At 42.4% G+C, this 15,718-nt stretch overlaps 2 non-coding genes across 2 annotated transcripts; one reads left to right on the top strand and one right to left on the bottom strand.

Moving 5' to 3' along the window:
• Window positions 1–6,915: 6,915 nt before the first annotated feature.
• Window positions 6,916–6,988, top strand: trnat-cgu (transfer RNA threonine (anticodon CGU)). The gene has a single exon. It is a non-coding gene; the product is annotated as a tRNA-Thr (tRNA).
• A 5,164-nt stretch (window positions 6,989–12,152) lies between these two features.
• trnaf-gaa (transfer RNA phenylalanine (anticodon GAA)) lies at window positions 12,153–12,225 on the bottom strand. The gene has a single exon. It is a non-coding gene; the product is annotated as a tRNA-Phe (tRNA).
• Window positions 12,226–15,718: the final 3,493 nt, after the last annotated feature.

Here is a 15,718-nt window from a genome sequence, read left to right as displayed (position 1 = left end):
TCTATTTTGTTGAAGTTATCAACTGCTTACTGATTGAGACTTGAGTGCAAAACTGTTCATGGCAACTGCAGTCCTGAGCCATTGTAGCAAAACTGTTTGTATTAATTCTCCAAAGCTATCTTCTACGTGGATCTTTAGGCTCTCCATAAGGGGTCATCCTCCACAGGAGTGAAGTGATGAGAACTCCAGCCAGAAGTAACGCATCAGATCAGCATCACTGGTATCTCAGGAGTGGCATGTGTAGCATGAGAGAGAGAGAGAGAGAGAGAGAGAGAGAGAGAGATTTGGTTTGCTCATTGTCATGTAATGGTTACAAACAGTGAACATTGTGTGCTGAGTGCAAGTGGGGACTTCAGCAAGACTAAATACTGTATGACGGCATAACTAAAAGGAAAAGTCAGAACATAACAGAGACTTTAGGGCACCGTCGTACATAAAGTGTACATACAGTAAGGCCACTCTACCGTCTACAAACCTGAGTGAATGTGTAAGGGGTGGACAGCACCCAATCATCACATTACATTACATTACAGGCATTTCATAGATCGACATACAGCATACCCAGAGCAGCCTGGGGAGCAGTTGGGGGTTAGGTGCCTTGCTCAAGGGCACTTCAAAACACTCTTCAAAACACTCTCTGCCCAAGAACCCTCCAGATCTGCTACTTTATGTTATAAAAAGCTGTTAACAAAAGTCTTGACTAAACAAATATATTTTCAGCCAAGACTTAAACACTGAGACTGTGTCTGAGACCTGAACACTACTTGTATGGCTGTTCCATAACTGTGGGGATTTGTGAGAGAAGGCTGTCCCTCTGCTGGAGCCTTAACTATTTGAGGTACCAACAGATAGCCTGCACCTTTTGATCTAAGTTGTTGTGGCGAGTCATTGTAGCCTTAACTATTTGAGGTACCAACAGATAGCTTGCACCTTTTGATCTAAGTTGTTGTGGCGAGTCATAAAGGACCAGAAGTTCACTCAGGTACTGTGATGCGAGATAAAGCACATTTAGTGCTTTATAGTTAAATAGCAGTAGTTTATAATCAGTGCAAAATTTGATTGGGAGCCAGTGCAGTGTGGATAAGATAGGGGTGATGTGGTCATATCTTCTCATTCTAGTAAGGACTCTCGCTGGAGCTTGTTTATGCACCTGTTAGAACATTCAGACAGTAAGGCATCACAATAATCCAACCTGGAGGTAACAAAAGCATGAACTAGGTTTAATGCATCATGAAGTGGCGTTATATTTCTTACCTGAGCAATATTTCTGAGATGAAAGAAGGCTATAGTGATATTATCTACATCCAGCCTCACATGGGGAACCTGTCCTGAGCACATTTAAGCAAACACATACTGAACGCAGGGAATTAATGTTTTTACATAATTACAGTCATTTTAATGTATAAACTACACTCGGGTGGCACAGAGGTGCAGTGTCACTGTCGCCTCACAGCAAGCAGGTTCCTGGTTTGAACATACCAGTCAATCAGGGGCCTTTCTGTGTGGAGTTTGCATGTTCTCCTTGTGCCTGCGTGGATTTCCTCAGTTTCCTTCCACAGTCCAAAGGATGAGGTCAACTGGCTTCTCTATATTGCTCGTATGTGTGAGTGTGAATGTCTGTCTGTCTCTCTGTGTTAAGCCTGCAATAGACTGGTGACTTGTCGAGGGTGTACCTGGCTTCTCCATCATAGTCAGCTAGGATTGGCTCCAGCTCACCGACGACCCACAATGGAAATGCAGAATAGAAAATGGATGGATGGAGTGAGAGAAAAATATCCTTTAATAAGTACATAATTGAATATTTTAATTATATGTTTTAGTGGTGCCTCTGGGCGGCAAGGTGGTGTAGTGGTTAGCGCTGTTTCCTCACAGCAAGAAGGTTCGGGTTTGAGCCCCGTGGCTGGTGAGGGCCTTTCTGTGCGGCGTTTGCATGTTCTGCCCATGTGGGTTTCCTCCGGGTGCTCCGGTTTCCCCCACAGTCCAAAGACATGCAGGTTAGGTTAACTGGTGACTCTAAATTGACTGTGAGTGTGAATGGTTGTCTGTGTCTATGTGTCAGCCCTGTGATGACCTGGCGACTTGTCCAGGGTGTAGCCCGCCTTTCGCCCGTAGTCAGCTGGGATAGGCTCCAGCTTGCCTGCGACCCTGTAGAACAGGATGGGGCGGCTAGAGATAATGAGATGAGATGAGATGAACTGATATTCACTTTGAATGCTTATTTGTTTTGTGTCTTACTTTCTCCATGTGTCATATGTGCAGCAGCAGGCAGCTTAATGTTAGAGCTGCTAAGTGGAAGAGAATAGTTAAGGTTTATTTCAAAGTTGTCATCCATGGACAGTTATGCTGTTTTATCAGAATGGTGTCTCTGAATGTTGAGCTACTAAGAGTAACCAGAGCAGGGGTTCGGATAATATATATGCAGTGTGTATGATAGAAGACCAGGTATACTCTGTCACAGGGGTTTTTTTGTGAAATGTCGTGTTCTTCACCAAAGAACTGAACATCTCTGGAGGATGTGAGCAGGGTTGTGTGGTTCTCAGTACTTTGCCCACAATAAGATAACTGACTTCTCCATCTAGTGTTCACCAAGGAGAAAAACCTTTGTTTACTACACATACAGTGCATACATTACAGAAAGACAAAAGAGTTATGAGCTTTCGAAAAAATACAGTACAAGTCACATTTTTGGACACACCTAATTCAAAGGGGTTTTTTTTTTATTCATGAAAAGACACTTCATGTCATAAAGTCATGATGGACTGCCATTTCTCTTTACTTAGGTGAGCGGTTCCTGATATAATATGGATTACTACCAGTGTCAAATAGAGCTACTTACTGTATTTTTGTTATTTATTATTTACTGTTTGACATCGAACACATTAAGAAGGCAAGGAATTCCACTAATTAACTTTTGACGAGGCAACACCTGTTAACTGACGACCTCATGAAGCTGGTTAAGATAATACCAATAGTGTGCAAAGCATCATCATGTGCCATGTGTCAGGGGCGATTCTCGCATCTGATCTTTGGGGGTGCTTAGCCCCCAGAGCTGACAGAGGCACCTGGCTTGAACGACAGTGTTTCCACATTTATTCCGCATTTAGACTAGACTTAACTAGACAAGAAGACTAGACTAGACAAGACTAGACTTATGCAATGTTTTAACAGAAGCTGACCCAATAAACTATGATATCTACACATTTACAACCACTGACACAAATATTTACGTTATATTTTTTAACTAAACAAGACCTACTACTGCATTTGTAATATTGGAGCTATTCATTTTGAACAGTGGTAATTGTTAATTAATGTGTTATTGTGTATTGTGTAATAATAGTGTGTATTATTATGATTTTACATTAGTTTACATTAGTTTATATTTTTTGTTATATTTGTTATATTTTGGTAGTGTTCTTTTGATAGTCATTTCCGTACCTTCACATCTCGCTATGCCAGCAATACTCAGGTGCTACTTCGAGTTCCTCATCGGCATGGAATCCAGTTAAAAAAAACACCATGTCGTAGCAAGCACTCGCGCGGACAGGCAACCCAATCAGAGGGGACGCAAGGAGGAGAGGTATTTTACTGCTCATAGAACTATCACGTAACAGGTGAATTCAAGAACACACACACGCCCGCGCACACATTCATTGCGCAGTGCGCAAGGGCACTTATTTCTGAAAATTACGTCCAAAAGCAGTGTTTTTGAGGGTGCTGAGCTAGGGGGTGCTAAGCTCATTTTTGGGGGTGCTTGCACACCCCCAAAAATAGGCTAAACACGCCCCTGCCATGTGTTATTTCATAGTTTTGATGTCTTCAGTATTGTTCTATAATGTAGAAAAGAGTCAAAATATTCTGATTCCCAAAATATACAGTTTCAGTATTATATATGTGGGTTTAATACACTCAGATAATGACATGCCCTTCCTCAGGACAATCCAACAGTGTAATTACTCCAGTCAGAACAGAGAGACTCATGGGTCCACAGCCATTGTGGAATTCTGGTATGAGGATTGAGCCAAGCCATGTCTTTAGTGCACGGACTATTGAGGAATAATTGTACCATGAGGGTACAAAGATTTCTTTATTTTAAAAATGACAAAACGTCAACAACAAAAAAAAAGACCTCAAATGAAGCCAATCATGAATTCGGAAATGACTCAGATGCTCATGAGTACTTGGTAAAGCAATAGACCCCTTGTGTGTGGCATCAAGTGATAATTTCTTCTGGGGGACAACCAGACCCTGTCTTTCTTGTGAGCAATGCTTAATGGGTCTGAAATATGGTTCATTTTTGCCCTGTTTTTGGTTGTTCCGATCGTTCAAACAGAGGAAAACATAAAAAGTATTACTGTCTCCCTGGAACTGTGTCTTGAACTTCTGATTGTGGCTTATTAACTTGACTTGGGCATTTCTTCAGAAAGGAAATATCTCTGAACTGGGAGTAGGAGATGTTTTTCACTGACAGTTTTTATCTGTAACTGACAGTGAATCCCTTTGTTTCACTCCAGCTTCAATAGCCCACAACAGTAATGGCATGTGAGAAAAGTTCTCTCCAAGGCCTGCCATACGGTCACAGTTTGCAACCATGATCTTGCCATTTTATTCACTGACAATCCACGGAGTTAGAAGTTTTTCAGTCGTTCTTTGCGAGTGCTTAACCTGGAATAGAACAGAGGTTGTATTCATTCACGTAACTTGCTTGCGAGTTTACTTCCGGTGAATGAAGTGGTGGTCAGGCAAACTGATTCGGCTGCTGGGATGTAAAGAGTTAGCGAAACTGTCTCCGATTCTTGCTTTTTGTAGGCGTCTTTGAGGTGATTGCTAGGATGCTACAAGTTTTAGTATTGGGTGTAAACAAACCAAAGCTGCTGGATTCTCAATCCTTCCTGCCCTTCTCTTTCAGTAAACAATAAGGTTTTTTTTTTATTATAACAGAGAAAATGCTGTGAGAAGGTACATTCCAACATCCATGTAGGTAAACCTTGGCCACAAATGGACATTACTCCAATCGTTTCGAGTAATTTTGCACGGATCATAACCATAAATAAACTCTAACTTCTGCAGGTATCTATCCTTTGCTTCTCTCATCCAAGCAATCCAGCAGTAAAGCTTTTTGTGTGGTAGCTTTCTTTGAACTGCAGATGTCTGACATCTTCAATATCGCTTGCCTTCAGTATGTAAAGAAAGTTCACTTGTCCCCCAGGACAAGGGTTGCTAATGTAAGTGTGACATCAGTGCAAGGGGTGTGTTGCAAATTTTGGCAATGTGGCACAAAGTTATAGAAGGGAACTTATTTATAATCTCACTATCTGGTGTGACCAAGATGAGGATGCGTTCTCTTTTGAGTTTGCGTTCTCAAGGTTTCTTCCTCATGTCATCTCATGGAGTTTTTGGTTGTTTCTCAGAGACGAACCCTTAAATGTTGTTAAAAAAAAATCAAGATTGTTTCCCAGCAAAACAAGTCCTAGCCACTGATGGCTAAGTTTTCTTGGTTCTAGACCAGCAAAGATTTGGTGGCACTCTGGGACCAGTTTTCCTGGCTGAGAGCTGGTTCTTTGGCTGTGGAAACTTCAAGAACTGGCTCAAGATTAGGCACCAGTTCAGAACCAGCCCTCAGTGGAAAAGTGGTGACTTGGTGGACAAGTGGTAGTTGAGGATCAGCAGAGGGTCCTCGAGGTTCTGCTTTGGGCTGAATATACGATAGATAGGTGCTTGCTTAAGGCTCCATAGCTCATTGGTTAGAGCACTAGCCTTGTAAACCATGGGTGGTGAGTTCATTTCTTATTGGGGCTTTTGACCTACCTTCTGAAGATAGAGAGTTCTGATCTGAAATATTGGGACTGAGGAAAAGTGTTGTCTGTATCATTCATTGCTTATAAGTTCTCACTGTTTCTTCAAAACAGTTCTGCTCGATTCTCTATCAGTGAGCCAGTTGATATCAACAAAAAGACTGCAGCTAAAACTCTAAAGGATTCTTATCATGCTGCACATATTTTAAGTTCCTGGCTACATAATTATAAATTTGGACTATGTAGTGCAAGGAAACTTGGGACAAGAAGTCTGTGAGATATGTATGGAAAAAGCACGAGGTTGAGAAAATTCCTTTTTTTTTTTTAAAGAACCAAAAACACTGGTCAGCTTTTTTGGGTTGGAGCTCTCATCACATGAAAACCACTGGCCACTGCTGAGGATGGCCCCACATGAAGAGCCTGAAGATCAGTGAAGTCACTCATGGTGCTTATAACCATGTCTCGTGAGGGCTTGGCCTGTCCAGTGTTTTTGTTCGATCAGATGAGAAAGTAGCCAGACTGTACAGCCCACAGCCCACTCTATGATTGACACACTGCATTATTTAAAATTTGTGTCCATTTTCATCTCATCTCATCTCATTATCTCTAGCCACTTTATCCTGTTCCACAGGGTCGCAGGCAAGCTGGAGCCTATCCCAGCTGACTACGGGCGAAAGGCGGGGTACACCCTGGACAAGTCGCCAGGTCATCACAGGGCTGACACATAGACACAGACAACCATTCACACTTACATTCACACCTACGGTCAATTTAGAGTCACCAGTTAACCTAACCTGCATGTCTTTGGACTGTGGGGGAAACCGGAGCACCCGGAGGAAACCCACGCGGACACAGGGAGAACATGCAAACTCCGCACAGAAAGGCCCTCGCCGGCCACGGGGCTCGAACCTGGACCTTCTTGCTGTGAGGCGACAGCGCTAACCACTGTGCCGCCCTGTGTCCATTTTTTTGCGAGGCAAATAGTAAACAGAAGCTAACTGCAGCTAGGAACTAAAGTTGTGAGTGATGTTACAGCAGTTTCTGTGGGCTGTTTTGACGATTGGCACAGGGGCTTCAAGATTCTGCTGTGGCCCCAATTTTCAGCTGCTGTGAATGTCAGGGCTCCATAGCTCAGTGGTAAGAGCGCTGGTCTCGTAAACCAGAGGTCGTGAGTTCAATCCTCACTGGGGCCTATAAGGGACATTTTGAATGGAGAAAGGTGATCCAGACAAAAGAGAGGATAATAAGAACACTGACACCAGAAGGTGAGCAAGTGCTGCTCATGATTTCTCATCAGCTGAAGACTACTTTCTGCTGGTGAGAAAGGCCCCATTTGGACAGTTTGAAGATCAGTGAGATTACTGAGGACCTGAAGGTGTCTTTGGTGTGCAATTTCCACAAAACACTTTGCACTCAAGTCTCCATCAATGCACAGTTGATAAAATCAACAAAAAATGACTTCAAGGGGGACCACATGATGATGGCTGATGAGATGTGTTTGGATAGCATGCAGTCATCTTATCAGAGAGGTTTGCTTTTTATCCAGTTGTCTTTATATTTAAACTTTTTTTAATTTTTTTTTTAGTTCTAAAAAAAAATTACTGAGGTCCAGACCTCAGTGACCTTATAGCTGGCTACAGACATGATTTTAATGCAGCCTAATTCCCAATAAAGCTGTTCTCATTTATATTTTTTTCTGTTTCTGTTATCAGGCAATGGAATGAGTATGAAACAGTGACTAAAACGTGGCCTATTAAAACATGTTCACCAGCAGTCACATCCAAGCCATTTTCACACTGCTGCTCTGCACTGAGAAAATTCTTATTTTATAACCTCAGTGTCATCTGACAAAATCAGCATGCACATAATTTTAAAGAAAACAACTGTGCAGTGATAGTTACTATATTTGCATATAAAATGATTACTCAGAGAAAGTTTGAAGAGACAAGGTGTTTTCCTTATTTTTTCTCTCACACAGTGCACAGCCCCTGTCTGCCTGGGAAACCAACCACAAGAAGGATGTTTCGTTTTCAGTCAGGGATGATTCGGCCTCATCTGCCCTGTAGTGAATAAACCTTTTAATCCTCTGGAGACAAAGATATCGTCTTTCGAAAGTAGCTAAGATTTGTCCAAAAAGTCACAAGATTTGCTGCTAGTCGCTTTTTTAATTTAAAAAAGTCACTAAGTTGGCAATAACGCTTCAAGAACTGACTGTTCACTTGTTGCCTAATATTTCCCACTTCTTGACAGGCGCCATTGTAACGAGATAATCAATGTAATTCACTTCACCTGCCAGTGGTGTTAATGTTATGGCTGATCGGTGAATATAAATGTAGTATGTATGTATGACTGAAGAACAGATCAAGCCTGTATAATTGTGTAAAGTATTATTTATATAATGACAGAAGTCTATATCTTGGGGGGGGTGCAGGATCCTAGTATTTGGCCCACAGTAAGATAACGGACTATGCCATCTTGTGTAGAAAGGAGAAAGACTTTAACACACTGAAGTTATTCTCTACAGTATCTATCTATCTGTCTATCTATCTATTTATTTTCTTTCACTCATCTCTACCACTTTGCCCCCTTTTGCACAGATAAAAATGGATGCTGGGAAGAAGAATGACAATAAAATACAATTAAATTAAATTTTACCTGTAAAATGCTTTTAACAGTGGACATCATCACAAAGCAGCTTTACAGAAATATATAAATTCCGTATATAAATTTTACATACAGTATATAGAATTTATCCTGAAGGATCGAGCCAGAAGGCGATGGTGGCAAGACGGGGTCACTGGTATCTCAGGAGTCGCATGTGTCGCGAGAGAGGGAGGGGGTTGGGCAGATAGAAAGAGAAACCCTCCTCTAAATACACACAATTTCAAACTGAAAGTCTGCAATGTAATTGGACAGTCAATTCAAAATATTTTTGGTTGTTTATTTTATAACAGACATTTTCTGGAGTATTTCATTAAAGTGAGAGAAAAAAACAGCTGCTGGTCTTGGTAATACTAATATATACTGTAGATTTAGGCACTGCCTAAAAGCGGAGCTCCCAGCTGTTTATGGGTTGTAGAATTTTCTTATGTCATAGCCAGCCTCTTTTGTTTTATATCGAAAATTATTTTAAAAAAATTAAAAATAAAAATTCAGGCATGACGTGTGTGCATCGTGCATGGAGATTCCCGCCATCATTGGGTTGCCTGTGATGGCAGGTACGTGAGTATACGACACACAGTGACATCGGGCGACAACAGCGACAAGTTACTCACTACTGTACTGTCCCGACTACTACTCTACTTCACACTTCACTACTCACTCCACTAGTTGTTGGGTTTCCTGTGGTGGCAGGCACACACAGGACTGAAATCATCAGAAAACAACTCAATGGGTTTCTTTATGTATCCACACTCTATGCCTATGGGGCTCCCCTCACGCGGGCCGGAGCTCCGCTAACACATAGTCTGGTGGTTATTTCTCAATAGGGCGCTCCATAACACTTTCATGCACATCTAGGGGTAAAAGCTGCCAACTCAAAATATTCCTCATCTTTATATATTATGCATTCTTCAGCTTTGGTCTTTAAAGTCATCATTCCTGATTCACTTGCTTGACGTAAAGTTTTGTCATTCTTGTTCCTTCCACAGTCTCGATGACATATGAAGCACTTCTGGAAGTCAATAACCCTTCCTCTTTTTCTCTTCTTGGAGCTGAATAAGGGTTCCATGACTGACTAAAAAACAAGGGATCCACAACACAAATAGTAGTGTCTCAGTGTACAGTTTTTAAAAATGTGAGACTTAGAAATGAGTGCAAAAACTCATACTTAATGTAGCTTTGGATCCGTTAGCTCCATTCCTATAGAGACCTACTACTTTATATAAAATATATGTCTTCACCAAATTCACGTGTCCTTGTCTTTGTTCCAGCTCCAAGGTGTCTTCATCCAGACTGTGTTAAAAACTGTCAAGCAGGCAATCTGTCTAGTTTACACTGTCTTGTAAGGCTGTCTTGTACTGTCTTGTACAATATCACATCTGTACCTTGTCTCCCATTTTATAAATAATATGCGCCATGTTACAAAACACATCAATGTTTAATTGGCAGAGGAAAACTACTTTCATGTTGAATAAAGCCACTGATTTTCTCTGTTTTCAGGTACACTGCCGCACCTTCTAGGATCTTCTAGATTGCTGCCTCTGGGACAAGTGACCTTATTGGCTGCTTTTTCCAGTTCTTCCAAGAAAAATCAAACCAATATGTTTGAAGTATCATATTTTTAAGTGAATAAAAGCAGGTTTCTGATTGGACAACATAACATATGTTGCATACTCATAAAAAACAATATATATTGCAGGTAATGGAGTGAAATTTCTTTGATACCCATAATGCTTCAATGGTCAACCTATAGGCACTTATGAACTATGGCTTACACTTGTCTCATCTCCTACCGCTTTATCCTGTTCTACAGGCAAGCTGGAGCCTATCCCAGCTGACTACGGGCGAAAGGCAGGGTACACCCTGGACGAGTCACCAGGTCATCACAGGGCTGACACATAGACAACCATTCACACCTACTGTCAATTTAGAGTCACCAGTCATATATATTTAGTCACCAGTTAACCTAACCTGCATGTCTCTGGACCATGGGGGGGACACCAGAGCACCCAGAGGAAACCCACACAGACAGAACATGCAAACTCCACACAGAAAAGCCCTCACCAGCCATGGGGCTCAAACCCAGACCTTCTTGCTGTGAGGCAACAGCGCTAACCACTACACCACCTGCTTGCACTTGTTATTTTGGTTATTTAAAGTTGTTAAATTATTCTTTTGAAATATTTTAAAACATTCTATTTGTAGGGGTTTTTTTCAGTATGCTTGAAATGAATGGTGGACCAATATATATATATATATATATATATATATATATATATATATATATATAATTTGGAATTTAGCATTATTTTATATTGGAAATGCTTCATTAATGATGTGTGGATGTTATTTAATATAACCACATTATTTCTAACCATCAAAGACATATAATTTTTGACACTAAGATCATGTTTGTATCTTCCTGGAAGGTAAAATTACATGTTTTTATTACATTTCTGGCAGCCATATTGAATTCCAAGAGGGCCACCAGATAAAATCCTTGTTGGTAGATACCAGAACATCTATTGAACAAAAAACTTAGGTTTAACCACAACTTTTATGGTGTAGATTGCTCCAGGAGTCCATACATTTAGGTATTCGAGATTGTCCAATAGTCAGTTTCAAAATGGCTGCCAAGGGATAGTCAGAGGCATTTCCAAAGATGCCAACCACCATATTTCTGTCTCTTAGGAACCATTTTAACTAAAAAACATGGTTGGCAGCTTTTACCCCTAGATGTACAGGGGGCTTTCGCCCGTAGTCAGCTGGGATAGGCTCCAGCTTGCCTGCGACCCTGTAGAGCAGGATAAAGCAGCTAGAGATAATGAGATGAGATGAGATGTGCGGGGGGTTATAATACCATTTTTATCCTCCAGACTAACAGGCCACGAGGTGGTGTGCATGACTGGCAATTACTATTATAACACTGGCCATGAGGCAGTGTGTATGACTGGTAATTACTAACACTGGCCACTAGGCGGTGTGTATGACTGGTAATTTCTATAACACTGGTATGGTGGCAGGCACGCACGGGACCGAAACCATCAGAAAACAACTTGATGAGTTTCTTTATCCATCCACACTCTATGTCTATGGGGCTCCACTCACACGGATCAAGAACGCACACCAGTGCAGATAATAGTATAGAGTCCGTGTGGACACAAAAGAAGGCATTGGTGCAAATGACATCACCTGTGCAGCACCGCTGACCTGCAAATCAAGGTCCTTCCCATACCATGCGGCGCAAAGGGCAGCACCGATCTCCGTAGCCCTCGGCCTCTCGCCTATTACTGTTCATAGCTCAGGTTACAGTGGGGGGCTAGTCCTCTGGGAACCGCAAAAGTTTGTCTCCCAACTCGCATCTGTATTGCAACGTGCCTTGCCAGACGGCAGTAGGTACCATTTTTATGATGGTATGACCCGATCGTGAGTAGAACTCGTGATCGACCAAAAGGAGCATGCAATTGAAAAAATCTGGGCATGTTAGCTCAGATACTGCAAAGAAAGTCTTCAGAATTTCCACTGAGAGTTGACCTCACATTACTGGAGTCAAAGTTCAGAGTGCTAACCATTACACCATGGAACCAAAACGTAGCTGTAGAATTGTTTTCAGCACCAAATTACCGGCATATACTGACATTGCCCAGGCAAAAAAAACAAGCACAGCCTTTGATATACATAAACCACACTCCTCAATGCTGAAACCCGGGATTGAACCAGGGACCTTTAGATCTTCAGTCTAATGCGCTCCCTACTGAGCTATTTCAGCAAGTCCATTGGCAGTCACTCATTGTGCCGGATTCAGGCTAGGCGTGGCACATCAGGGCGGTGTAAGCAGCGGCCTTATCTGACATTTGTTGCAGTAGGTTGTCGACGGGCCTCGTGGCCCGTGCTTGCCGCAAGCAGCGAACGTGGGTGAAAACGGAGGCTTCGGCTGACGTGGCTTTGCGAAAGTAAGCGCTGCAAATGTTTTTTTTTGTCGCACATAACCCTTAGCCCCTCTGTTAGTTGTGGCTGAGTGGTGAAGGCAATAGACTTGAAATCTGTTGGGGCTTCCCTGCACAAAGTTCGAATCCTGCTGGTTATGTGTGGCATGATGTTTGAGGCCTGTCAAGTGCTACCGGTATTGATCTGGCTGCTGGTGGATTGTTTTCACCAGGGCCCCTGTGCTCTTGGTGTGAAACAGGGCGGTGGTCTTCTTTTGATCACCGCACATAGGTATTTGAGCAGTGACCCAAGTGCATCGCCAACTCACGTGGTCAGCACAAGACCTGCGTGTGGTCAACAATGCGTCTCGCTTTGGTGTCTGGTCAAGCGGACTACGGAGCAGTGTTCGGCTAGCAGTATCCAGTGGAGAAGCGTTCTTCTATCTTGATCCTGAGGTCTGTTAAGTCCTGCTGACTGATGTTCGGGATGGTGTACTGATACCATGCTGAAATCCAGTTTTGCATCTTAAGGTACTGAAACGGGGCGGCACGGTGGTGTAGTGGTTAGCGCTGTCGCCTCACAGCAAGAAGGTCCTGGGTTCGGTCCTGGGCCGGCGAGGGCCTTTCTGTGTGGAGTTTGCATGTTCTCCCTGTGTCCGCGTGGGTTTCCTCTGGGTGCTCTGGTTTCCCCCACAGTCCAAAGACATGCAGGTTAGGTTAACTGGTGACTCTAAATTGACCATAGGTGTGAATGTGAATGGTTGCCTGTGTCTATGTGTCAGCCCTGTGATGACCTGGCGACTTGTCCAGGGTGTACCCTGCCTTTCGCCCGTAGTCAGCTGGGATAGGCTCCAGCTTGCCTGCGACCCTGTAGAAGGATAAAGCGGCTAGAGATAACGAGATGAGATGAGGTACTGAAACGGATGCCTTGATGATTCCCTATGCAATTCAGCATGCTTATGAGTAAGTTTGAGATTCTCTTTGCCATACGATGGGTGAAAACTGGTCATTGCAGTCCATTGTAGGATTTCATTTTACAGCGCTGGCTTTATTTAGCAGCGCTGCCCTTAGACGGTTGTACATCCAGTGAATCAAGTACGCTAGGTCGTAGACTCGTTCACGTCCAACCTGAGGATTTTGCCTCCCTGAAGTGTATGCGTTTTGAAACGAAGTGCAGCAAAGCATCTCCTGACATTTGTCCATGCTGTCATGAGGCCCCGTGTGCAGTGGTGGCCACCTGGTTAAAGCGATGTCCTTGATGTCCACTCAATGTCTCCCACACTGCTTTGAATGTGCTGCCGACTCCATCTGAAATTTGGTTTGCCGAAAGGCAGCCAAAGCCTTGGTTTGTGGTGGCTTTTACCCGAGCTTGTCTGGCAAAAGAGGGAGCAGTTCCAAATCCAGGTATCTGTCCTAAACGGAAATGGCTTCTCTCCTGGACAGGTTGAGCCAAAGCACCGTCATAAAATGTTTGCAGAAAAGTCTGTCTTTTCTGCAAACTTGTAAAAGCACTGCCCAGAGTATTGCAATAGTTGGCCAAGCGCATGGCCCACACGTGAGAGCAACATGAGACCTCAGCATGTTCTATGCCGGATTCGCACTTGGAGTAGCAAGTCAGGGTGGCCGACAGGTCTGAGGTGCTGTGTTCAAGTTGTTGCCCCCTCTGGGGGTGTGGATTCGAATCCCATTTCTGACATTTACCACAGTGGGCTGTTGACAGGCCTTGTGGCCTGTGCTTGGTGTGAAAATGGAGGCTTTGGCTTGTGTGCCTTTGCGCAAAAAAAGTGCTCAAAGTAATTTTTTGTCGCACTTGAGTTTCAACACCTCCAGTAGTCATGGCTGAGTGGTGAAGGCAACGTATTTGAAATCCATTGGGGTTTTCCTGCGCAGATTTGAATCTTGCTGGCTACGTGTGGTGTGAAATCTGGGGCCTGTCGAGTACTGCCCGTATCGGTCCGGCTGGCAGCGGATTGGTTTCGCCAGGGCCCCTGTGTTCTCGGCCTGAAACTGGGCGGCGGTCTCCTTTTGATCACTGCACATAGACATTTGAGCAGTGACCCAAGTACATTACCAACTCACGTGGTCAGCACAAGACCTGGGTGTGGTCAACGATGCGTCTTGCTTTGGTGTCTGGCCAAGCGGACTAGAAGCAGTGTTCGGCTAGTGGTATCCAGTGGAGAAGCGTTCTTCTATCTTGATCCTGAGGTCTGTTAAGTCCTGCTTACTAATGTTCAGGATGGTGTACTGATTCCAAGCGTGTTTTTAATTAAATGAACAAAAGTTCACATGAAATAATGAGCAAATAATAAGGTAAATAATGAGGTAAATGTATTCTCTGTGCTCGCTCATTTCACTGTTATCCCCTGTTGGGTTCGCCCAGAAAGAGACCCTGGATTCCTTCGTGAATGCCTTCACTTCGGGCCCGAAGTAGACAAGGAGACAAGGAGACGAATCGCTCAGAAACGGACAGGAGAACACGTGTGGGTTGTTCACATGCCAGTTTATTCGCTCGCTTCGTCTGAATGAAAACATTTGTGGGAATGTCTTATAGTGTTGCTGTGTTTATGTTTTGTCTTCGTGTGTGTGTGTGTCTATGTGTGTGTGTCTATGTAGAAGTGTGTAATGATCTTGAATCAATCATAATAATATAATAACATATTTTTGCTAACAATAAGGTACAGATAGATGTTATGTCTGATTCTTCGTGGAATAGTTTGGAATGTATAAACATAGATAATGTTTAATGTTTGCCTACGAAGAAGGTCAAAAAACACTAGTTTGCACAGAAAGGATTGTACTAATTCTTAATAATTAACATGAATAATTCTTAACACATGAATGTGTGGTCAGTCAGTAAATTACATCTTGATTATCTTGATTCCATCAACATAAGTAATTAACAAATAACAATCAGCTCTTAATAATGAATGTTATAAGAGAATAAACATAAAAAAAAGAACAACTTAACCACAAGTACAATGAGAATATGTCTGAAAGAGAGAGAACAATTAAACCACTAACAGGATTAAACTTATAACTAAATTAGGTTAATACTCTTAAACTAAAAATCATAAGATCTTAATTATAATTATAATGTCATTATGAAACTAATCTAGAACTATGAAACTAACATTAATCACGGAATGTATTCATTAATTACGGGATCTATAAAATTAACATTAATCATTACCATAGTATATTTCAATATATTTCAGTGTATTTCATAGCCTTTATGAAGCCATGACCTAAGATTCAACTGAATGAATAAGCATAATCATGAACTTTAATTCTACTATTTCTGAGTGTGGTATGAGTCGATCTGACACTAAAACAGAC

The sequence above is a fragment of the Neoarius graeffei genome, chromosome 1, assembly GCF_027579695.1.
Source record: "Neoarius graeffei isolate fNeoGra1 chromosome 1, fNeoGra1.pri, whole genome shotgun sequence".
Lineage (NCBI taxonomy): Eukaryota > Metazoa > Chordata > Actinopteri > Siluriformes > Ariidae > Neoarius > Neoarius graeffei.
The sequence above is the reverse complement of the archived record's forward strand: the minus strand, read 5'-3'. Positions and strand labels throughout refer to the sequence as shown.